Source organism: Pseudophryne corroboree, chromosome 6 (assembly GCF_028390025.1).
Source record: "Pseudophryne corroboree isolate aPseCor3 chromosome 6, aPseCor3.hap2, whole genome shotgun sequence".
Lineage (NCBI taxonomy): Eukaryota > Metazoa > Chordata > Amphibia > Anura > Myobatrachidae > Pseudophryne > Pseudophryne corroboree.
Genome location: NC_086449.1, coordinates 157,606,271 through 157,633,292, shown reverse-complemented (window position 1 = coordinate 157,633,292; position 27,022 = coordinate 157,606,271). Strand labels below are relative to the sequence as shown.

Genomic DNA, 27,022 nt, shown 5'->3' with positions numbered 1-27,022 from the left:
GTCATCATCTCGCTGTATACGGCAGTATAACTGGAAATATACAGCAGTATCACAGGACTGGACTTATACGCCGGTACCACTGGAATTATATGGCAGGATCACTGGACTTATACGCCAGTACCACTGGAATTATACGCCAGGATCACTGGAATTATACTGCACGATCACTGGATTTATACTGCAGTACCGCTGGACATGTACGATAATATCAATGGACATATACGGCAGTATCACTGGACATATGCGGCAGTATCACTGGACTGGACTAATACGCCAGTACCACTGGAATTATACGGCAGGTTCACTGGACTTACACGCCAGTACCGCTGGAATTATACTGCAGGATCACTGTATTTGTACGGCAGTACCGCTGGACATATACGGCAGTATCACTGGAATTATATGGCAGTACCACCAGATTTATATGACACTATCACTGGATTTATACGGCAGTACCACTGGACATATATGGCATTATCACTGGACTGGACTTATACGGCAGTATCACTGGACTTATATGGCAGTATCACTGGATTTATACAGCAGTATCATTGGACTTATACAGCAGTACCACTGGACATATACAGCAGTATAACTAAACAAATACAGCAGTATCACTGGACTGGATTTATATGGCAGCACCACTGGATTTATACGGCAGTGTTACTGGACATATACGACAGCATCATTGGTCATATATGGCAGTATCACTGGACTTATACAGCAGTATCACTGTATTTACACAGCAGTATCACTGGACTTATATGGCAGTACCAATGGACATATATGTCAGTAACACTGGAATGAGTTTATACGGCAGTACCACTGGAATTATATGGTAGTACCACTTGTTTATACGGCAGTATCACTGGACTTATATGGCAGTACCACTGGGCATATATGGCAGTATCACTGGACTGGATTTATACGGCAGTACAACTGGATTTATACGGTAGTATCACTGGACATATACCACAGTATCACTGGAATTATATGGCAGTACCACTGGACTTATGCGGCAGTGCCAATGGACATATACAGCAGTATCACTGGAATTATATGGCAGTACCACTGGACTTATATGGCAGCATCACTGGAATTATACGGCAGTACCACTGGACATATACGGCAGTATCACTGGACTGGATTTATACGGCAGTACCACTGGACATATATGGCAGTATCACTGGAATTATATGGCAGTACCACTGGACTTATATGGCAGTACTACTGGACTTATATGGCAGTACTACTGGACTTATATGGCAGTACTACTAGACTTATACAGCAGCACAGGGACACCACCACTGGACTGATGCAGGAAAAGACAGCACCACTGCAATGGACTGTACTTACACAGCAGCACTGGACATATGGCAGCAGAGGACACCACCACTGTGACTGGACTGATGCAGCACAACACACCACCACTGGACTGATGCAGCACAACACAGCACCACTGGACTGGATTTATATAGCAGAACTGGACATATGGCAGCAGAGGAGATCACAACTGTGACTGGACTGATGCAGCACAAGACACCACCACTGAACTGATGCAGCACAACACAGAACTGGAATGACACACATAAAACAGAGCAGGTCGCCACACCACTTACCCGCACAGACAGACACTGACAGACACTGAGGAGAGAGACACTTCCTCTCGCTACACTCTCCAGGATTGGAGTGAAAATGGTGGCGACGCGTGGCTCCTTATATGGAATCTAAAACCCGCGATAATCCGACAGCGGGATGATGACGTTTTGCCTTGTCCTGGTTTCCGAGTCAGGCGGGAAAACCTGAACCCGCTCAACCCTAATATATATATATATATATATATATATATATAGACAAAAGAAAAGAGTTCTCTAGGGAGCTTAACCACCACAGATATCTAATTCATATGATAAAAATATTGTTTATTAAAACAACATATTACAGTATTGTCATATAAACTTCCATAACATAAATAGAAGGATCACACATGTTGATTGAGTAATACATTCATTTGTAATAATCTATTGTATGATGTTCTCAGTTGTTCGGTGAAGTGCTTATTCTTCAAACACGAAAAAGCATGTGTGATCTGTTCACAAATTCATAGAAACCCAAATTCGTAGATGTCACCTGGGCAACCGCTGTAAACAAAGTACAACGGTGATAAACATTGTGGTAAAAATAAACAAAACAGCGTAAAAGACATGCTACAACTCATTGCATGATATAAGACCTAATGTGTTACTTCTGTAGCACATTAATGAATATGTGACAAAGTGCTAAAAAATAGGTATATAAATAAACATATACATATAAACTACAAACAGATTAAAAACACAGTACGTTGTCAGGATACAGAACCAGAGCATGTTAAGTATATCTACCAAAATATTAGTCAACTACCCTTGTCTGTAGGTTTGGCAAAATAATCATATTGACACCATCATGTCTTATGCTCTATACTCAAGTAAACTCAGTCTGTCACCAACATTGCCACCCGTGACACTTTGTTAATTTAATGCCATATGGGGCATGCTGTCAATCTAACCTTCAAAGAGCCTAATAAATGTAAGTTTTTATAGGAAATTATTCATACCAACTGTTTCATTGAGTCCTTTAGGACTGAGGGGCAGATTTATTAAGGCTGGTGAAGTGATAAAGTGGAAGGTGATAAAGGACCAGCCAATCAGCTCCTAACTACCATGTCACAGGCTTGGTTTGAAAAATGACAATTAGGAGCTGACTGGCTGGTGCGTTATCACCTTTCACTTTATCACTTCTCCAGGCTTAATACATCTGCCCCTGAGTGTTTCAAGCAGTAGTATCCAGCGGTATTCTAACTGTAACAGGTGTCTAGCCCTGACACACTCCCTCACTGAATAAGGAGCCTGATCAATAATTCTGTACCTTAATGTCGCCAAAGGATGTCTGGCCATGGCGAAATGTCTGATGACCGGTTGTTCACTAGTGCCTGTTCCTAAGGCTGCTCTAATCGCTGACCTGTGTTGTGTCATACGCACTTTAAAAGTTCATTCCGTTTTCCCCACGACAGGACCACAGGTACACCACAAATTTAGAATTGCATGTTACAGTTACTTTGATATTTCTTCTCTTCCCTGAATAAGGGTGCTTAAAGGAGTCACCGGGAATAAGAAAGTTGCATGTGGTACACCCACATCTATAGCAACCTCTGCTTTTTTTGAACCCATGTGTTGCTTCTGTACCTTTCTTATAAATATCTGTTCTCACTACCAAATTAGCACTACGGCTATAGCTGGGCATTAGTTTGGTGTTTTCAAACATCCCTAAATCGGGATCAGATTGTATGATTGGCCACAGCTCTTTAGCTCTTTTCCTTGTAAAAGTACTGTCTGTATTATATTGATTGACCCAGTGAAGAATATTGTCTGTTGGTTTGGTGTCTTTGGAGCACAATAGAATCTTTCTTGGCTTATTAGAGGCTTTTCTACAGGCTTGTTTCAATAATGGTAAGCAATAACCCTTATCTAGAAATTTCAGCATCATGTAATCTAATTGATGTTCCCGTGTTATTGGATCACTGTTAATCCTGCAAACACGGAGCATCTGAGAGTATGGTAAGCCACAGATCGTTGCCCTGGGATGGAAGCTGTCATATCTAAGAATAGTATTTTGATCAGTTTCTTTGGTGTAAAGTGAGGTACAGATCTGATCATTAATTAGAATAATGTGAACATCAAGAAAATTATTCTCTACCTCCCACATGAAGGTGTTTGCAAACAGTGGGACCACACAGGACCCACACACCCTGTGAGCTGTATATAAAAATGACTGTCATGTACAAAATAATTGTGCATCAAAGTAAACTCCAACAATGCTAAGAAAACATTAATTTCATGGCCATGATATAATGAGTTATTGGTGATCAAGAGCCTCACCGCATGCAACCCCAACTGGTGGGGAATGCAGGTTAGAGGATCGATACATCTATGGTGGCCAAAAGTAGTGTTGGATGGGACCTTATTTATACCAGCAAATTACCTCAATAAAGAAGAAGTATATTTAAGGTGGGTAGGTGTATCCTGAATGCACGGTTGTAGGACTGAATCGAGATATATAGCTATTGGTTCACATAAAGACCTCCTGGCAGATATTATAGATCTGCCAGGGGGGTTCTGGGCATCCTTGTGCACTATAGGGATAACATAAAATAGAGGGGCAGTGGGATGTATTTTAAATAGGGCTTTATAAACCTCTGGTGTGATGATGCCCTCTTTCATTGCATCTGCTAACAAACCATCAAGTTCCTTTTGGAACTCGATGGTGGGATCCGCAGATAATTTGGCATACGGTATGTGGGGATGTCACCTAATAATCTGTTGCATTCCACCTTATATTTGTCCATGTCCATTACGACAATGGCGCCAACTTTGTCGGCTCTCCTCGCAATTATATTTTCTCTGTTCCATAGTGCCTATAGTGCTTGATGTTCCCCTGTAGATAAGTTCGGATACATCTGTTTAGAGTGTTCGTTAGGGGCTTTTTCCAGCATCCTATGAAAGGTCTTAATCAATGAATTAGAGGAGCTTGGTTCAAATTGTGATTTATTCTGAGTTCTTTTTAAACCCACAGGTATCGCTGTATTAGAGGAGAAGGACTTTGAACTGGGATTTTTACCAGAAAATTCCTTAAGTTTTAAATTGCATTGTAACTTGTACGTATCTATCTTCCATTGGATCTTATCTAGAGGATGTGTGGGCACATAGGATAAGCCCTTGCTTAAGACACTAATGGTGTCTGGTGACAATGATTGAGAGGAGAGGTTGAAAATTAATTGCGAGTTCCTTTCAGTGGTTTTAGATCGATTTTGGCTCCTCTCCCTGCGCCTTGTTTGCCCCCCCCCCCCACCCCACCTTGTGGGGTGGGTTTTCTGCCGCTTAACCCTGCAGGGTATGTAACCCTAAAGGGCCGTCATGTTGACTGTCTCCTGTGCTTCCCGCTGTTAAATCCTCATTGTCACTCGCCGAAGTACTTGAAAAGCGGGCTGTGTATCTTTTCCTGAATGGTGTTTGAGAGCCCCCCTGCTGTCTCTGCCCATTTGTCCTCAGCCATGAATAAACTTTGTGCTGGGCGTAATCTTGTTGTACTCGAATAAGCTTGTCTTTCTTGTATTTAGTTATCTCTTTTTGATACTGGTCGACCTGTGTCGACAACTTGTCAAGCCATTTGATGGTGATATCAGCCGATAGGGTATCAAGATGCTCCAATTCAAACTTAGTGATGTTCTCATTGGAAATAATAAGCTCCCTCTTAGACTCCTCTATTACTAGGAGCATTAGGTCCATGGAGCACTTGTTCAGTACGGATATCCAACGCTTGCAAAAAGGAATGCTGTATCTTCCTATCGTCGGCATATTATGAATTAAAAAACCCCGGGGAATTTGCTTCGCCCGATAATAATCTGACAGCGTTCTTCCAAGAAATAAAAGATCCATCTCTCTCTTTTTCAATTTGAACAGATCCCTGAACAGTTCCTCATATGTGATTTCACTGCCACTGTTAAATGCAGGATCAGTGTAAAGAATGCTTTCCGCCTCAGCATCTGAAAAGCTCAATGTATCAAAGGTGTCGCATTGTAAAAAATAGGCTGCCGCATCATCCGTATCATTAGCATTGCTGGCCATGCTGGTGTATCTATTGCCAGCCAAATCCAGATATAGTACCGTGCAAATTTCACAACTTCAATAAAGTGTACAGTGCATGCAGTAAAAGTGCTAGTGCAGATAGTGCAAACAAAGTAAAGTGCCAGTGTGTAGAAAAAGTGCTGGAGGCGTCCTGAGGATGGGTTAACTGCCGACTGTGGGTGCCTTGACCCCTGGGATACGTATACCATGATGTGTTTTCAGAGGTCTCTATATAAAGGTGGGTCCTGCACTCCCTTGGTTGCGGCTGTGCAGTAAAACGCTCTGGTGCCCTCCTGATAGGCTAGGCAGTCTATCTATGCAGCAAATGATTAAATAGGCGGCACTCAGGAGACCTCCGATGTATTGTACAATGGTGCAACTTAATCCATCAAGTCAATGTTTCAGGACTCTAACTGTCAGGAATCGGCGTTCAGTGGCATCTCACTTACCAGCGCGTTGGTGTGCGGTCCTCCGGAAGTCACAGCCCCAGAATGCTCTGTCCGCGAGCGCAGTATCCGTTGTCACCGTGTACCCCTGAAGTTCATCCAGTGTGTACCCGCGGAGTGCCCTGCATCCTTGCAGCATGGGCGCCGCCATGACACTTGCGGTCAGCTGACCTGAACACCCAATCCTGCGATGTGTTGCACACATGATTCCGGCATCCAATGACTGCTGAGCAAGGGGTATAAATTCAGGACATCGGCTCAGTCTCATTGCCTTGGACAACGTGTCACATCCAGTGTATTGTTCTCCTGGTTCCTGTGTTCCTGTTTCTTCCTTTGCTACTACTTATTTGTGGAACTACAGACTTCAGCCATCCAGCTTTCCTACGAACTCCTTCCACAGTCAGCAACCACACTTCTTGCAGTAAGAAACTTTCTCCAGGTGTTCCTCACCATCAGTGGCGTAACTAGAAATTTTTCTCCCCCAAGCCAAAAAATTTTTGGCGCCCCCCCCCCCCCCCCCCCCCCCCCCGCTGCATAACTGGGAGCAAGAAAGGGACAAATATGCGCGCGCCGAAGGCGCGCGCTGCAAAAAAAGGGGCGTGGTTTTGTTGGAATGGGCGTGGTTTCTCGTAAAGGGGCGTGGTATTGCAGGAAAAGACTACCTTATACCCCAGTTTTGCAACCTGCACGCCCAGACGTTAGCCACCACAGGAAAGAAAAATAATCCTGATTCATGCCCCTTACATTATTTGTCATTTTTCCTCCTTATAGTAATGCCCAGTATACATTATGCCACATACTGCAATGGCCCTTAGACATTATGCCGCACACAACAATGCACATGACACAATATGCACACACTGTAATGCCCCCGACACATTATGCCACACACCGTAATGCCCCCGACACATTATGACAGGAATCGCAATGCCCGTTATACATTATGCTACACACTGCAATGCCCCTGATACATTATAGCACATACAATGCCTGTGACACATTATGACACACACCGCAATGACCTTGAGACATTATACCACAATGCCCGTGATATAGTATACCATACACCGTAATGCCTGTGACACATACCGCAATGCCCTGCCCGTTATACCCTATGCCACACACCGCAATGCCCGTTATGTATTATGCCACACTGCAATGACCCTGAGACATTATACCACATACCACAATGCCCGTGATATAGTATACCACACACCGTAATGCCTGACACATTATGACACACACCGCAATGTCCGTGATACATTATGCCACACACTGCAATGACCCTGAGACATTATACCACATATCACAATGCCCGCGATATAGTATACCATACACCGTAATGCCTGTGACACATTATGACACACACCACAATGTCCGTGATACATTATGCCACACACCGTAATGCCCATTACACATTAAGTCCTACAGTAAGGCTTCTAATTACTTTTCAATTACCTTCTCGTTGTCAGGGGTTTCATGCACTGGGTGTCATGCTCGTTGCCAGGTGTTTCATGCACTGGGTGTCATGCTCGTTGTCAGGTGTTTCATGCACTGGGTGTCATGCTCGTTGCTAGGAGGTAGTCCTTGTTGCTAGGGCTGTGCTCCCAGTGCCACATATGTCCCCAGTGCCAGATATTTCCCCACGGTGCCAGGTACTCACATGCCCCCGGTGCCAAATATAGCCCCCCCCCCCATGTGCCAGGTACACATATACCCCCCCAGTGCCAGATATGCCCCCAGTGCCAGATATTCCCCCCCAGTGCCACATATGCCCCCAGTGCCAGATATTCCCCCCATGCCAGATATGCCGCCAGTGCCATATATTCCCCCCCAGTGCCACATATGCCCCCAGTGCCAGATATTCCCCCAGTGCCAGATATGCCGCCAGTGCCATATATTCCCCCCGAGTGCCATATATCCCCAGTGACAGATATTCCCCCCCAGTGCCAGATATTCTCCCCCAGTGCCATATAAGCCCCAGGGCCAGATATTCCCTCCCAGTGCCAGATATCCCCCCCCCCCCCAGTGCCACATATCCACCCCGTGCCAGATATCCCCCCCCCAGTGCCATATATGCCCCAGTGCCAGATATCCCCCCCAGTGCCAGACATCCCCCCCCCCAGTGCGATATGCCCTAGTGCCAGATATCCCCCCCCCCCCAGTGCCATATATGCCCCAGTGCCAGATATCCCCCCCCCCCTTCCCCAGTGCCAGATATGCCCTAGTGCCAGATATCCCCCGCCCCCCCCCACAGTGTCATATATGCCCCAGTGCCGGATATCCCCCCTAGTGCCTGACATCCCCCCCCCAATGGCCATATATTCCCCGGTGCCAGACACCCTCTCCTCTCTCCCCCCCCGTGACAGATATGCCGCAGTGCAGCCGCCGCTTGTTGGAGAACTTGGAGGGACACGGCGGGCGCAGCGTGTGCCTCTCCTGTGTCCCTCCTGAGTCCTGCATCATCTCCGGCGGCCGCGGGTCTGATAGGGGGAAGTGCCGTCCGTGAGCTCTAATTGGCTCACGGACGGCACTTCCCCCTATTAGACCCGCGGGCCGCCGGAGATGATGCAGGGCTCAGGAGGGACACAGGATAGGCACACGCTGCGCCCGCCGTGTCCCTCCAATAAAGCAGACTGACATGCGGACGTTCGTCCGCATGTCAGTCTGCTGTAATCAGTGGCGCCCCCGCAGCCCCTCGCCCCCAAGCCACCGCGAGGACTGCGGGGGCAGTAGTTACGCCACTGCTCACCATTCTCACCTGTGTAATAATTACCAGCTACTCTGCACTGTGCAATTGCATTCAGCACTTAATCTACCAATTTGCTGTGTTATAGACTGTCTCCTGCTTGGGCCTTGCTTGGCTTAGTGGACGTGTGCCTATATACAGACTGTGTGTATCCTCATTGTTGGTTTCCAAATTATTCAGCGGAGTTACGTACTGCTTAATATTCTTGCCATCAGTGCATCTGCTCCATCTGCATATTGTTTCTGTTTTTACCATCTACCAAACCAATCATCATTGCTGTTTAATATCATTGACTTTTCAAAACCATTTATCGGAGTTATTTACTGCCTGATATTCCTCTCATCAATTGCATCTGTTTCCATCTGCATATTATTTCTCTTACTGCCGACTAGTAAGTTAATCATCATTTTGTTATTCTCATTGCCTTTCAAACCATCAGCATTACCTTTGTGTTCCAGTCACTGTTTATACCCCTGTGTGCTAATAAACATCAATGTGCACATGCTCAGGAATTTTCTACAGCTTCCTTGTTTTCTCCACTGCACCACCACTGACCCACTAGTGCCCCCTCCAGGAACAGACAGAGTTACAGACCTGACACTAACACCCCGTCATCAGGACAACAACAAAGTGCAGTGCAAAATACAACATATCTATACCGGTTCAGCATGGCCATAATGCTTTTTGGTTTGAACTTTTCTAAGATTACTTACACTTTTGTGATGCCATAGATCAGGCTTTTTCAACCAGTGTGCCGTGGCACACTAGTGTGCCGCGACCAGTTGCAAGGTGTGCCGCGGAGCCAGAGCAGCTTCCTGCACCTTCAGAGTAAACTGTTGGCCCAGGCTCTTCTTAGAGGATCAGTCGTGCTCCGGCCGTGACCTAAAACGGTGTGATATCATAGGTCATGGCCGCCGCGTCTTACCACCCAGCCAGCCCACCTGCCTGCATACACATCTTCTAGTTCCCGCCTGCATGCACAGCTTACCTTGCCAACCCACATTCACACCTGCCCAACCGCCCGCTGCTCAGTATTCGCAGAACTCCACTATGAACAACTAGAGATGAGCGGGTTCGGTTTCTCTGAATCCGAACCCGCCAGAACTTCATGTTTTTTTTCACGGGTCCGAGCGACTCGGATCTTCCCGCCTTGCTCGGTTAACCCGAGCGCGCCCGAACGTCATCATGACGCTGTCGGATTCTCGCGAGGCTCGGATTCTATCGCGAGACTCGGATTCTATATAAGGAGCCGCGCGTCGCCGCCATTTTCACACGTGCATTGAGATTGATAGGGAGAGGACGTGGCTGGCGTCCTCTCCATTTAGATTATAAGAGACTGAGAGAGATTTACTGGAGCTGACTAGGAGGAGTACTGTTACTGTAGAAGTGTAGAGACTGAGTGGAGAGAGTTTACTAGTGAGGACAGTGCAGTTTACTTTATAATCCGTTCTCTGCCTGAAAAAAGCGATACACAGCACACAGTGACTCAGTCACATACCATATCTGTGTGCACTGCTCAGGCTCAGGCCAGTGTGCTGCATCATCTATTATCTATATATAATATTATATATATCTGTCTGACTGCTCAGCTCACACAGCTTATAATTGTGGGGGAGACTGGGGAGCACTACTGCAGTGCCAGTTATAGGTTATAGCAGGAGCCAGGAGTACATAATATATTATATAGTGAGTGACCACCAGACACACAGTGCAGTTTATTTAATATATCCGTTCTCTGCCTGAAAAAAGCGATACACACAGTGACTCAGTCAGTCACATACCATATCTGTGTGCACTGCTCATGCTCAGGCCAGTGTGCTGCATCATCTATATATATTATATATCTGTCTGACTGCTCAGCTCACACAGCTTATAATTGTGGGGGAGACTGGGGAGCACTACTGCAGTGCCAGTTATAGGTTATAGCAGGAGCCAGGAGTACATAATATTATATTAAAATTAAACAGTGCACACTTTTGCTGCAGGAGTGCCACTGCCAGTGTGACTAGTGACCAGTGACCTGACCACCAGTATATATAATATTAGTAGTATACTATCTCTTTATCAACCAGTCTATATTAGCAGCAGACACAGTACAGTGCGGTAGTTCACGGCTGTGGCTACCTCTGTGTCGGCACTCGGCAGCCCGTCCATAATTGTATATACCACCTAACCGTGGTTTTTTTTTCTTTCTTTATACATACATACTAGTTACGAGTATACTATCTCTTTATCAACCAGTCTATATATTAGCAGCAGACACAGTACAGTGCGGTAGTTCACGGCTGTGGCTACCTCTGTGTCGGCACTCAGCAGCCCGTCCATAATTGTATATACCACCTAACCGTGGTTTTTTTTTCTTTCTTTATACATACATACTAGTTACGAGTATACTATCTCTTTATCAACCAGTCTATATATTAGCAGCAGACACAGTACAGTGCGGTAGTTCACGGCTGTGGCTACCTCTGTGCCGGCACTCGGCAGCCCGTCCATAATTGTATATACCACCTAACCGTGTTTTTTTTCTCTTTCTTTATACATACATACTAGTTACGAGTATACTATCTCTTTATCAACCAGTCTATATATTAGCAACAGACACAGTACAGTGCGGTAGTTCACGGCTGTGGCTACCTCTGTGTCGGCACTCGGCAGCCCGTCCATAATTGTATATACCACCTAACCGTGGTTTTTTTTTCTTTCTTTATACATACATACTAGTTACGAGTATACTATCTCTTTATCAACCAGTCTATATATTAGCAGCAGACAGAGTGTTTAGTGCCGCCGCTCACCTTGTCAGCAATCGGCGTACGAGGTTACATCCAGAAAATGTGGAGAAGATGATGTTCATTAAAATGAATTATAATCAATTCCTCCGCGGAGACATTGACCAGCAGCAATTGCCTCCACAAAGTACACAGGGAGCTGAGATGGTGGATTCCAGTGGGGACGAATTGATAATCTGTGAGGAGGGGGATGTACACGGTGATATATCGGAGGGTGAAGATGAGGTGGACATCTTGCCTCTGTAGAGCCAGTTTGTGCAAGGAGAGATTAATTGCTTCTTTTTTGGGGGGGGTCCAAACCAACCCGTCATATCAGTCACAGTCGTGTGGCAGACCCTGTCACTGAAATGATGGGTTGGTTAAAGTGTGCATGTCCTGTTTTGTTTATACAACATAAGGGTGGGTGGGAGGGCCCAAGGACAATTCCATCTTGCACCTCTTTTTTCTTTTCTTTTTCTTTGCATCATGTGCTGATTGGGGAGGGTTTTTTGGAAGGGACATCCTGCGTGACACTGCAGTGCCACTCCTAGATGGGCCCGGTGTTTGTGTCCGCCACTAGGGTCGCTAATCTTACTCACACAGTCAGCTACCTCATTGCGCCTCTTTTTTTCTTTGCGTCATGTGCTGTTTGGGGAGGGTTTTTTGGAAGGGACATCCTGCGTGACACTGCAGTGCCACTCCTAGATGGGCCCGGTGTTTGTGTCGGCCACTAGGGTCGCTAATCTTACTCACACAGCTACCTCATTGCGCCTCTTTTTTTCTTTGCGTCATGTGCTGTTTGGGGAGGGTTTTTTGGAAGGGACATCCTGCGTGACACTGCAGTGCCACTCCTAGATGGGCCCGGTGTTTGTGTCGGCCACTAGGGTCGCTAATCTTACTCACACAGCTACCTCATTGCGCCTCTTTTTTTCTTTGCGTCATGTGCTGTTTGGGGAGGGTTTTTTGGAAGGGCCATCCTGCGTGACACTGCAGTGCCACTCCTAGATGGGCCCGGTGTTTGTGTCGGCCACTAGGGTCGCTAATCTTACTCACACAGCTACCTCATTGCGCCTCTTTTTTTCTTTGCGTCATGTGCTGTTTGGGGAGGGTTTTTTGGAAGGGACATCCTGCGTGACACTGCAGTGCCACTCCTAGATGGGCCCGGTGTTTGTGTCGGCCACTAGGGTCGCTTATCTTACTCACACAGCGACCTCGGTGCAAATTTTAGGACTAAAAATAATATTGTGAGGTGTGAGGTATTCAGAATAGACTGAAAATGAGTGTAAATTATGGTTTTTGAGGTTAATAATACTTTGGGATCAAAATGACCCCCAAATTCTATGATTTAAGCTGTTTTTTAGTGTTTTTTGAAAAAAACACCCGAATCCAAAACACACCCGAATCCGACAAAAAAAATTCGGTGAGGTTTTGCCAAAACGCGTTCGAACCCAAAACACGGCCGCGGAACCGAACCCAAAACCAAAACACAAAACCCGAAAAATTTCAGGCGCTCATCTCTATGAACAACCCCCGCCACTGAGGGACAGGGAGGAGGACAGCTGATAATAATATTTGTTATTTTATTTCTCCTGTGGGGAACAATAGGATTTCAATAGGATTTATGTGGGGAGAATAAGAATTTATGGATTTATGTGGGGAACAATGTGAATAATTCATGTGGGGAGCAATAGGATTTATGTGGGGAGCAACATGATTGTTTTTTCTGTGTAGGTCAATGTATGTGTGGATTTTTTTTTTTTATTGTGAGTGCCAATGTGTGTGTTTTGTTTTTTTCTGTGGGGAACTTATGGTGTGCCTTGGCAATTTTAAAATATTGTTCGGTGTGCCGCGAGTAAAAAAAGGTTGAAAATCACTGCCATAGATATAGATATTGGCTTGTCTTTCCAGTGAATCTCCAAAGTCTGTTATATATTTTGGAATGCGATCTGGTAGATTTTGTTAAAATCAGTGATGGTGTAAGCACTTACCTTCTCTCTCTCGCAAATTTTTATAGCCTGCATTACGTTTTAGAGTGTGGTCTTTTTTGCTGAACATAGCGCATTATAACAGTGCCCCACTATAATTGTTGTTTGTCTGGACTCTCTCAACCAAAGGTTGTAGTATCATCTGTTTGAGTATGATGTCATATGTTCAGTGAATATGGTGCATCATTCTTTCCAGTACTCATCACAGTTATGGAATTTTGATTAATTGCTACAAACATACTTTTGCCTGGTTGACCAGTATCCAGGCCATTGTGTATAAAATAGCAATATAGGTAATGTTGCTTACGAACATGGATAAAGGTACCAACTTTTTTGGTTTCACTCAATTCTATTCTTCTATCTAATCAGCAGATCTGTACTTACAAAATACAGATCAATTCTTTTCACTTTCTGACTTCCTAATTGTTTTCTGGGGACTCTCATCTATGATTCATAGGGGTAACCCTGTGTCTAACATAGACAGCAAATCCCTAACTTTTTCTCCCTCTTAATATCTACATTAGGTGCACTCTCATTGGCGAGTCAATCAATTTGTGTCTAATAACTTACTACCATACCACACCGATAAAGCACAATCTCGTCCGATCTTGGAAGCGAAGCAGTGGTGGGCCAGGTCAGTACCTGAAGGAGAGACCCTCAGAGAATACCTGGTGTTGTAATTTTTTACCTATCTCGACTACACACCAACAGCAGGATCATCAATTTTTTCCTTTTTCTTCTCTAAAAATTTTCCAAAATCTCTTTTCTACAGCACTGTGACTAGTTCACAGAGGCCCCATAAAAACCACAAAGTAATAATGAGAGTTTAGAGGTTACTTATGTATATGCATATTTTTTAAACCATTAGGATTTGTACTCCTGTTATAAATGATCCACTTAATGATGACCTTATGAGGTCCTATTAGAACAAGCATTGCTTGTGCTGGTTTGGTAGGGGACAGTTGTAGAAATATAAGCCCTCATTCCGAGTTGTTCGCTCGCTAGCTGCTTTTAGCAGCATTGCACACGCTAAGCCGCCGCCCTCTGGAAGTGTATCTTAGCATAGCAGAATTGCGAACGAAAGATTAGCAGAATTGCGAATAGAAATTTCTTAGCAGTTTCTGAGTAGCTCGAGACTCAGACATTGTGATCAGTTCAGTCAGTTTCGTTCCTGGTTTGACGTCACAAACACACCCAGCGTTCGCCCAGACACTCCCTCGTTTCTTCAGACACTCCCGCGTTTTTCCCAGAAACGCCAGCGTTTTTTCGCACACGCCCAGAAAATGGCAAGTTTCCACCCAGAAACACCCACTTCCGGTCAATCACAGTACGATCACCAGAACGATGAAAAAACCTTGTTATGCCGTGAGTAAAATACCTAACTTTTGTGTAAAATAACTAAGCGCATGCGCTCTGCGAACCTTGCGCATGCGCAGTAAGCGACTAATCGCAATATAGCGAAAATCGGCAACGAGCGAACAACTCGGAATGACCCCCATAGTGTCTACATCTCCATAGCAGTCTATTGTTATAGACTAACCAGAACATTTTATTTTTATTTATATTTCTATTTTTCTTTAACATATACAGTAACTTGTATATTTGTCAATGTTTTTGTCTAATTTTTCCGGTGGATCAGTGGAGTATGGACTAATCTTAAACTTCTAACAATAAATGTTATGTTTTAAAATTTAGGCTACTTAATAGAATACAAGAGTGACCCACACAAGAGTCTTTAGCTCTCTTTCTGACTCTGGGTGCACCACCAGGTACTTCTTTCAGGGATTATTCTCTTATATGGATATAATTCTGGTTCTTAGAATTGTTTGAACACTTGGGACTGGTGCGGAATGATATCTTTCCATGTAACCATATCTATACCTGTTCCAGCGCACCTCCAGCCGTCCCTGTCACGCCACCACCCGGCTTCCGGGTCCCTCACTTCCGGCTTGGCTTCCGATCACCTGAACGGATGTTCAGTCGTCCGGGCCGACCAGCAGGGGCGCCTGGGATGTCACCTGGGCAACGCTGTAAACAAAGTACAGCGGTGATCAACATTGTGGTCAAAATAAACATAAAACAGTGTAAAAGACATGCTACAACTCATTGCATGATATAAGACCTATTGTGTTACTTCTGTAGCACATTAATGAATACAGTATGTGACAAAGTGCTAAAAAAAAACTTTGTGTACAGCGGTTGCCCAGGTGACATTCCCAGTGCCCCACCTTTTTAATCATTTGATATATGTATATTTATTTTTTTAATTTATAAAATATTAGTTTTATTTTTTTTAACACTGGGGCATTATGAGAGATTCAGAGTTGCACAAATCTCTGATAACCTTCTGTGACGTATGGACAGATCACCCCTAGGTGGACAGAGCACCCCTTGTCAGATACAGCAGATGACAGATAGAGCACCCCTGGACTGATACTGACTGGATGTATAGACAGATCACCCCTAGGCAGTGCTGGATTTCCCTCTAGGTGCGTGAGGCCTATGGGCGGCACCTGCTGGGGACGGCATAGCAATTACCCCCCCCCCATCCCCCATTAGAGAAGCTGATGTCCCCAGGGTCCCAGCTGTGTACCCATTTGCAGCAGTATAAGCAGAAGAAAACTGCCAAACCACCCTCCCTCCCGCCTGCCGAGCGCAGCATCCATCAGCAGCGGGTGCTCCTCCTCACTCCTCCTCCTGTGGCACATGACACAATACCTTGGATTTATCTAGGGCCTAATTCAGGGTTAATCGCAAAAGAAAAATCTTTCTCTAATGTGCAAAACTATGGCCCTCATTCCGAGTTGTTCGCTCGCAAGGCGAATGTAGCAGAGTTACACACGCTAAGCCGCCGCCTACTGGGAGTGAATCTTAGCTTCTTAAAATTGCGACCGACGTACGCGCAATATTGCGATTACAAACGAGTTAGCAGTTTCAGAGTAGCTCCAGACTTACTCTGCCTGTGCGATCATTTCAGTGCTTGTCGTTCCTGGTTGACGTCACAAACACACCCAGCGTTCGCCCAGGCACTCCCACCGTTTCTCCGGCCACTCCTGCGTTTTTTCCGGAAACGGTAGCGTTTTCAGCCACACGCCCCTGAAACGCCGTGTTTCCGCCCAGTAACACCCATTTCCTGTCAATCACATTACGATCGCCGGAGCGAAGAAAAAGCCGTGAGTAAAAATACTTTCTTCATAGTAAAGTTACTTGGCGCAGTCGCAGTGCGAACATTGCGCATGCGTACTAAGCGGATTTTCACTGCGATGCGATGAAAAATACCGAGCGAACAACTCGGAATGAGGGCCTATGGCCCTCATTCCGAGTTGATCGGTCGCAAGGCGAATTTAGCAGAGTTACACACGCTAAGCCGCCGCCTACTGGGAGTGAATCTTAGCTTCTTAAAATTGCGACCGATGTATTCGCAATATTGCGATTACTAACTACTTAGCAGTTTCAGAGTAGCTCCAGACTTACTCTGCCTGTGCGATCAGTTCAGTGCTTGTCGTTCCTGGTTGACGTCACAAACACACCCAGCGTTCGCCCAGGCACTCCCACCGTTTCCCCGGCCACTCCTGCGTTTTTTCCGGAAACGGTAGCGTTTTCAGCCACACGCCCCTGAAACGCCGTGTTTCCGCCCAGTAACACCCATTTCCTGTCAATCACATTACGATCGCCGGAGCGAAGAAAAAGCCGTGAGTAAAAATACTTTCTTCATAGTAAAGTTACTTGGCGCAGTCGCAGTGCGAACATTGCGCATGCGTACTAAGCGGATTTTCACTGCGATGCGATGAAAAATACCGAGCGAACAACTCGGAATGAGGGCCCATGTGCAGTGCAGGTGGGGCAGATATAACACGTGCAGAGGGAGTTAGATTTGGGTGGGGTGTGTTCAAACTGAAATCTAAATTGCAGTGTAAAAATAAAGCAGCCAGTATTTAAACTGCACAGAAACAATATAACTCACCCAAATCTAACTCTCTCTGTACATGTTATATCTGCCTCCCCTGCAGTGCACATGGTTTTGCCCATTAGAGAAAGATTTTGCTTTTGCAATCAACCCTGAATTAGGCCCTAGATAAATCCAAGGTATTGTGTCATGTGCCACATGTCCCAGAAATGATCTCCAGTGTGTTTTTCAGTAATTGCAGGTGAGTGTAGGCAGATGACCTGCATCAAGGAGATTCCCAGATATAGCCAGCATAATGAATTTAATCAACAAAATTCAACACACATCTTTGTGTGGAGGTTCCTTTGCGAGTCCTATATAGATGTCCTTTTAATTCTTTTAAACTGATTTTCATTGGTTTAAACTTTCATTTTTCCCTGACAAATATGTGACATTCACCTTATTTGGCAAAAAAAAAAGTCATTTTGTGCAGTGAGTTTTACAGAGAGTTTATCGACTCCTGACTACACTATTACACATTCAGTTGCAGTGTAATACAGTCGAAAGACCAGGGAATTACAAGTAATGGACACTTTGATATCATTATCTTGTCTTAGAGCATGTCTTTAGGCCTTTAATGTCCTCTGGCTCCCCTGACAATATAATTACTCAGAACGAAAAAATTAATCAGTAGATTTGACGGCGAAATATATGTTTGTCTCACCTAATCTTTATTTATGGTTTTCAAAATCCTTTAATAGAAAGATGCTATCATAATTCAGCTTTTGAGTCCAAATCCATTCCAGTTATACCGACTGCCGTGTTGTGCACACAGCTCATCTGACAAGTGAGCAGGTGAAGGACAATGATAATTCTTCAGGCTTTTTATGGTTTGCCCAGTGACAGATATAAGGTTGTTTTCTTTAAAGCAGAAATTAATCACTACAGCATGAATTAGTTTTAGGGTGTCACTGGGCTTTGAGTTGGAGAGCTTAGTTAATAATTTGTTTGAGTTCATATTTAGAAAGATGGTTAGATGCATAGGGCCATTTCTTCCTTATGATGATCAATTCCATTTTTTTTCCATTGCAGTGGTTTATAGATCAGAATATTGCAGCTGATTGGACCAGTTGGGTGAAATGTGGACTTGACTTGCCAATTACATAGTAGGCATATCAGTCCATCTATGTTTGGGGAGCTGTACAATTAGGGAGTACAGAGGGCATATTTTATTCAAGGCTATTTCTTGCATTGCGGAAGGTATACAAGCAATCCTAACTCCACAGAAATACAAAATTTGCTCCAGCCTTGAGCAGCGACAGATTGGGTCTCAATCCACAGTTCTAATAGGCCCTACACACTGGCCGACATCACTCAAAGATATGAACGATCTTGTTCATTAATGAACGAGATACCGTTCATATCTTTGAGTGTGGAGGCACCATCGATGAACGATGCGCGGCCCCGCGCTCGTTCATCGCTGGTGCCCCGTCGGCTGTGCATGCAGGCCAATATGGACGATCTCGTCCATATTTGCCTACACTGCTACGGAACCGTGTGACATGGGGAGTGAAGAAACTTCACTTCCCCCGTCACTGCCCCCCCACCGCCGGATCGCCCGTCGGCCGTATCCGCCGTCAGGCAGCTCGGCGGTGGATTGGCCAATGTGTAGGGCCCATTAGTGAATTAATTCTGATTCTTCCAGTTTCATTTTCAACCTTCCAGAAATCCTAATACAATGTCAATCACCCAGCAGTACGGATGGTGTAATGGTTAGCATTACTGACTCACAGCACTGAGGACATGGATTCGATTCCCAACATGTCCCTAACTGTGTGGAGTTTGTATATTCTCCCCCTACTTGCGTGCGTTTTCTCCGGGTACTCCGGTTTCCTTCTCACAATCCAAAAATATACTGGTAGGTTAATTGGCTCCCAACAAAATTTACCCTAGTGTGAGTCTGTGTGTGTGTGTACTGTACATGTGGTAGGGAATATTGGCCCTCATTCCGAGTTGTTCGCTCGCAAGCTGCTTTTAGCAGCTTTACACACGCTAAGCCGCCACCGCCTACTGGGAGTGAATCTTAGCTTCTTAAAATTGCGAACGAAAGATTCGCAATATTGCGAAAAGACATCTCTGTGCATTTTCTGAGTAGCTCGAGACTTACTCTGCCAGTGCGATCAGTTCAGTGCTTGTCGTTCCTGGTTTGACGTGACAAACACACCCAGCGTTCGCCCAGATACTCCTCCGTTTCTCCAGCCACTCCCGCGTTTTTCCCAGAAACGGTAGCGTTTTTTCCCACACGCCCATAAAACGGCCTGTTTCCGCCCAGAAACACCCACTTCCTGTCAATCACATTACGATCACCAGAACGAAGAAAAAGCCGTGAGTAAAATTCCTAACTGCATAGCAAATTTACTTGGCGCAGTCGCAGTGCGAACATTGCGCAAGCGCACTAAGCGGAAAATCGCTGCGATGCGAAGAAATTTACCGAGCGAACAACTCGGAATGACCCCCATAGATTGTTAGCTCCACTGGAGCAGGACTTATGTGACAGGCCAAATATTCTCTGTAAAGTGCTGTGGAATATATGTGCGCTATAAAAATAAATGATAATAATAAATAAATCAAGCAGTGAGAAAATGGTGGTAGAGCTATAACTTTTGGTTATACATTTAAAACCAGGATCATGCTGAAGCATTGCAAATAGCAGAACACAGCACTCTAAGGGCCTAATTCATATCTGATCGCAGCAGCAAATTTGTTAGCTAATGTGCAAAACCATGTGCACTGCAGGGGGGGGCAGATGTAACATGTGCAGAGAGAGTTAGATTTGGGTGGGGTGTGTTCAAACTGAAATCTAAATTGTGTAAAAATAAAGCAGCCAGTATTTACACGGCACAGAAACAATATAAACCACCCAAATCTAACTCTCTCTGCACATGTTATATCTGCCCCACCTGCAGTGCACATGGGGGGTCTTTCCGAGTTGTTCGCTCGTTATTTTTTTCTCGCAACGGAGCGAAGAGTCGCGAATGCACATGCGCAATGTCCGCAGTGCGACTGCGCTAAGTAAATTTGCTATGCAGTTAGGTATTTTACTCACGGCATTACGAGGTTTTTTCTTCGTTCTGGTGATCATAGTGTGATTGACAGGAAGTGGGTGTTTCTGGGCGGAAACTGGCCGTTTTATGGGTGTGTGTGAAAAAACGCTACCGTTTCTGGGAAAAACGCGGGAGTGGCTGGAGAAACGGAGGAGTGTCTGGGCGAACGCTGGGTGTGTTTGTGACGTCAAACCAGGAACGACACTGACTGAACTGATCGCAGATGCCGAGTAAGTCTGGAGCTACTCAGAAACTGCTAAGAAGTGTCTATTCGCAATTCTGCTAATCTTTCGTTCGCAATTTTGATAAGGTAAGATTCACTTCCCAGTAGGCGGCAGCTTAGCGTGTGCAAAGCTGCTAAAAGCAGCTTGCGAGCGAACAACTCGGAATGACTCCCCTGGTTTTTCCCATAAGCTAACAAATTTGCTGCTGCAATCAGATCTGAATTGCCCATTAAGACCACCAGACACACTAGACCTAAAAAATACCCTTGGACAACAAAAAGATCCACCAAGCACTGAGCTGGAATCTGAAATACAGTATACCCTTTGTTAAGTTTGTATGATGCACAAGAACCAGCAACCACTCTACATCACTGATTTTTGTTTTTATATACAGTATAACAAACATTCTAAAAATCCCCTTGTAGCATCAAAGCATCAGTTTCTTATGGACAGAAACAAACAACAGATACAGTACTGTGCTTCAAAGAGAGGAACCCAAGAAATTGTGCACTGACATCATAGCATAGAAGCCGGCAGAATCACAATTTTCAGACTATGGGGGAGATGTACTAAGCCTGAAAAGTGATAAATATCACTGTGATAAAGCACCAGCCAATCGGCTCCTAACTGCCATGTCACAGGCTGTGTTTGAAAAATGACAGTTAGGAGCCGATTGGCTGGTGCTTTATCACAGTGATATTTATCACTTTTCAAGCTTAGTACATCTGGCCCATGCAAATTACCAGTCGCATCAATATGCAGCTGCAGCTTGCCCATTGTACAGTACAGTAATTAAAAAAAACTTCAAACACACAATAGTGACAGAACGGTGTAATGAAGGGGATGTAGTTAAAAGATCAACAGTGACAGTGTTGGCACCACAATGTTGCGAGGTATGATGCTAACATTGTCAAACTGTCGAAAGGCTCTGTGTCAACACTCTCAGAATGTTGACAGGTGAAATATCAACATTAGACTGCGGACAGGAGAGTTAGGGTAAGGCTGCAGAGGGAGCTTAGTGTTAAGACCTAGAGCAGTGTTTTTCAACCACTGTGCCATGGCACACTAATGTGCCCTGAGCAGTCTCCAGGTGTGCCGCCATAGAAGCACAGCCAGGCCCGTCAGTGTTTTGGCGCTACTGAGGCCCTGGAATGATCAGTACCGGTGGGTTTAGTAGTTGCAGAGCCAGTTCTAATTTTGGGCCCGGACAGTGTTGGACTCTTCTGGCTTTCTCAGATGTGGCTCAGGTGTTACCTATGGAGAAGCTGCGACATGACATCCTAGGACGCGCAACTGCACCATTCATCACCATTATATTTGAATGTGCCTAGGCAATATTTACATCTTGTTCAGTGTGCAGCGAGTTGTAAAAGGTTGAAAACCTCTGACCTAGAGGGAGGGTTAGGGGTAGGGATTAGGGTTAGGTATAGGGGAGAAATACTCACCAGAATGCTGGAGGATCAAAGCCCTGACCAGAAAATCACGGTAACATGACTGCTGATACCCAGAAAACATCACTGGAGGCTCTGCAGCCATCAGGAGCAGGTGAGACACTACTGGGCTAGCAGGGATGATTTGTCGACATTCTAACATGTCGACATTTCATCACTGTCGAGACGTTAAATGTTAACACATTGATATTATGAACATGTCATCCTTATCATGTCAACAATATAACAGTCAACATATCATACCTAACCTTAATAAAGACACTTTTGATGTAAATGCTCTCTTAAAATAATAGAAGATTAGATTAATACTAGGGATGTTTGTAAAATAGTAGGTCAGATTATGATGTGATATTTACCACCTCCTCACAAATGTACGTGCACTTCTAGTTTGCTGTGTTGTCTCCAAAGCTAAGAAACTAGACATATACCTTTATCGCAGGGGAGGGCTCAGCCAGGACAATGGTAACTTTTCTTGTGCCAGGATATAGGGGGTCATTCCGACCCATTTGCACGCTGCAGTTCATCGCTGCGGTGCGAACGGGTCGGAACTGCGCATGCGCAGCACCCGCAATGCGCACGCGCGTTGTTGCCCAGCGATGGCCGTAGCCGGGCAACAACCAGAAGAAAGAAGAAAGTGATCGCGATCGCAAGAAGATTAACAGCGGGGAGGCGTTCCGGGGCAAATACTCACCGTTTTCCGGGCGTGGAGATCTGAATACAGCAGTGTCCAGGCGTTTGGAATGCGGTCGTCTGACGTCAATTCCGTGACCTTCATAGCTGGAACAATCGCACAGGGTAAGTAACTGCAGAGCTGGTCTTGTTCTGCACAAAACTTTTTTAGCATAGCAGGGCTGCACAAGCGATTGCAGCCCTGCTATGCTAAAATACACTCCCCCATAAGCGGCGTCTAGTTGATCGCACAGGCAGCAAAAAGTTGCTACGTGCGATCAACTCGAAATGACCCCCCTAGTACATGCTGCTGCACATGCATGGTCATGCCTGGTGGCTGAGAGACAAGCTCCCCAGCTGTTCTAACTGCACTGTCATTTTGCTAGATACACAAAGACACAGAGATTTACAGTGGGGATAAGTGTGGACAATAAATGCTGTTTTAGTTTGTATTAAATATGCCATTATTACCATGCACTTGGTACTATGTATAACATATGAAAAATGTATTTCTTTTATGTCTTTGTATCAAAATGTTGCCAAATGCTGTCTTGGCTGCTGTCTATCAGAAATCATGAGCTACAATATGATGCTAGCCTCCAAGCTGAAATGTTTTTATCTAAATATGAACTAATGCCTTAGGCTTTTACTTTGCTAGATACACACAGTTGTGTAGGGTGAATTTGCGCCAACAGCAATTTAGGGGTCTGCATTGTGAAGTGGGTGTGGCCGCAGTATGTATATTTATCTATTTCTATATATAGGTAAATATACACTGCTCAAAAAAATAAAGGGAACACTTAAACAACACAATGTAACTCCAAGTCAATCACACTTCCGTGAAATGAAACTGTCCACTTAGGAAGCAACACTGATTGACAATCAATTTCACATGCTGTTGTGCAACTGGAATCGACAACAGGTGGGAATTATAGGCAATTAGCAAGACACCCCCAATAAAGGAGTTGTTCTGCAGGTGGTGACCACAGACTACTTCTCAGCTCCTATGCTTTCTGGCTGATGTTTTGGTCACTTTTGAAAGCTGGCAGTGCTTTCACTCTAGTGGTAGCATGAGACGGAGTCTACAACCCACACAAGTGGCTCAGGTAGTGCAGCTCATCCAGGATGGCACATCAATGCGAGCTGTGGCAAGAAGGTTTGCTGTGTCTGTCAGCGTAGTGTCCAGAGCATGGAGGCACTACCAGGAGACAGGCCAGTACATCAGGAGATGTGGAGGAGGCCGTAGGAGGGCAACAACCTAGAAGCAGGACCGCTACCTCCGCCTTTGTGCAAGGAGGAACAGGAGGAGCACTGCTAGAGCCCTGCAAAATGACCTCCAGCAAGCCACAAATGTGCATGTGTCTACTCAAACAATCAGAAACAAACTCCAAGAGGGTGGTATGAGGGCCCGACGTCCACAGGTGGGGGTTATGCTTACAGCCCAACACCAAGCAGGACGTTTGGCATTTGCCAGAGAACACCAAGATTGGCAAATTCGCCACTGGCGCCCTGTGCTCTTCACAGATGAAAGCAGGTTCTCACTGAGCACATGTGACAGAGTCTGGAGACGCCAAGGAGAACGTTCTGCTGCCTGCAACATCCTCCAGCATGACCGGTTTGGCAGTCGGTCAGTAATGGTGTGGGGTGGCATTTCTTTGTGGTGCCGCACAGCCCTCCATTTGCTCGCCAGAGGTAGCCTGAATGCCATTAGGAAATAAGATGAGATCCTCAGACCCATTGTGAGACCATATGCTGGTGCGGTTGGCCCTGGGTTCCTCCTAATGCAAGACAATGCTAGACTACATGTGGCTGGAGTGTGTCAGCAGTTCCTGCAAGATGAAGGCATTGATGCTATGGACTGCACCGCCCCATTCCCCAGACCTGAATCCAATTGAGCACATCTGGGACATCATGTCTCGCTCCATCCACCAACGCCACGTTGCACCACAGACTGTCCAGGAGATGGCGGATGCTTTAGTCCAGGTCTGGGAGGAGATCCGTCAGGAGACCATCCGCCACCTCATCAGGAGCATGCCCAGGCGTTGTAGGGAGATCATACAGGCACGTGGAAGCCACACACACTACTGAGCCTTATTTTGACTTGTTTTAAGGACATTACATCAAAGTTGGATCAGCCTGTAGTGTGTTTTTCCACTTTCATTTTGAGTGTGACTCCAAATCCAGACCTCCATGGGTTAATACATTTGATTTCCATTGATAATTTGTGTGTGATTTTGTTGTCAGCACATTCAACTATGTACAGAACAAAGTATTTAATAAGAATATTTCATTCATTCAGATCTAGGATGTGTTATTTTAGTGTTCCTTTTATCTTTTTGAGCAGTGTATTTTATATATATATATATATATATATATATATAAAAAAAAACACTGACACTAATGGTACTGTATGGATGCATGTATTATAGAATATTTATATAGAATTTATAAGACATAGTGCTGTGTCTGTCACTCACAGTTCTCAGCTCACAGTGTTGCAGCCTAACAGACTAGCTCTCAACGAGGTGACAGCCCCGCTGCTGATTATTACAACTGATCTGAGCCGCACCACTTCTTAAACCCATGGGTCATGCCCAGCCAGCTGCATGCCTGCCCACCTCCCATTTCCTGCCCACCTACCGGAGCTTGCTGATTCTGAAGAGGCCATCCAGTGCTGGCAGCATAGATTGACTAGCGAGATGATGACATCATCTTGCGAGATCCTAGCAGCCGTTTGACAGCTGGAAGTGGCTGTGAGGGACGTCACGACAAGGGATAAACAGCCAGGTGACACACACATACATCCCCCCGCCGCTTGCACGCCCGCCCACTGGTGTGCTCTGGCCCGGGCCCCCTGGCATGCCCGGGCCCAGGTAATCTGTCCCCCTCCCCCACTCTCTCGACACCACTGCATTTTGGATCTGCACTATAATGTGGACTCCAGAATGTAATGGTTTTGAATAGTAGTTACTAGCTCCCTCATTATTTTCCACCTTGACTACTTCAACCTCCTGACATCTGACTTTATCCTCTATTCCTGCTGCAATCCTTCATAACTGAAACAATGAGATTGGTCATCCTCTCTTAGAGCTCCACATCTGCATGTACCTGCAGCGCACAGGCTCTACATTAGCTCCAAACTATTCATCTAAAAAAAAACCCGCTTGTCCCCTCAGGATTTCCTTTGTGCTGCTCCATAATTATGAAACTCCCTAACCCATCTGACCAGATTTTCCCTCGACCTTTAATCTTTCAAGAATTTCTCAACCTACCATTTCAGAATAATCTATGCTACCTCTATCTAATACCACTGTACTTGCTCCGGGTGCACTACCAGATATAGTACCTATCTACACAGCACCAGCGATTCCTCTTGCCTCATAATTTTCTTCTTCCTCCAGTACTCAGGGAACCATAACAGGGCATGTTGTCCATACTCTGCGCTGGAGGCTGAGCACAGATGTACTGTAGTCATGTATTCATTAATAACTGGCACATTTTGTGATTCTGTGATCAAACCTGGAAAACATGAACTGTTAGTGTTCTCCCATAACTGGAGTTGAAAAACATTGCTCTAAACTGTGTGCTGTCATGGGCATGTCTGCTCAGCCCGTTTCCCATATGCACCTTTGTCATCCTCATGCAGTGTGTACTTGTTCTGTTTTTGTGTATGATTTCTGTTTGTCTATTTTACTATTCTGACTACTATACGATACCAAGATTTATTGTGGTGCCTTAAAAATAGTACAATGATGCTGTCTAGAGGTTACTGGCAACTTTTCTGTATTGTTTTGTGTATTGGTCAGTAGAAAGCTGTATGCATTGTATATCTGTCACTAAAATGCAGCCTGTATTATTTATAGGTTACTGGAATGCACCCTGTATTTTATATTGGTAACTAGAATGCTCCCTGTATTGTATATTGGTCAATAGAATGCTATCTGTATTGTTTAAATGAAAATGTATTAAGTGTATTATGACAGTAGAACTTATTGTATACATAATGCAACATATATGAAAACTGTATCCCAGGTACAGTGGCGCACGCAGGGGGGGGGGGGTTCCGAGTACCTG

At 45.1% G+C, this 27,022-nt stretch overlaps 1 long non-coding RNA gene across 1 annotated transcript; it reads right to left on the bottom strand.

Moving 5' to 3' along the window:
* Positions 1-1,949: 1,949 nt before the first annotated feature.
* LOC134935081 (uncharacterized) lies at positions 1,950-26,455 on the bottom strand. Its single transcript, XR_010179888.1, has 3 exons — positions 26,295-26,455; positions 15,496-15,642; positions 1,950-2,141 (listed from the first exon to the last, which is right to left on the bottom strand). It is a non-coding gene; the product is annotated as an uncharacterized LOC134935081 (long non-coding RNA).
* Positions 26,456-27,022: the final 567 nt, after the last annotated feature.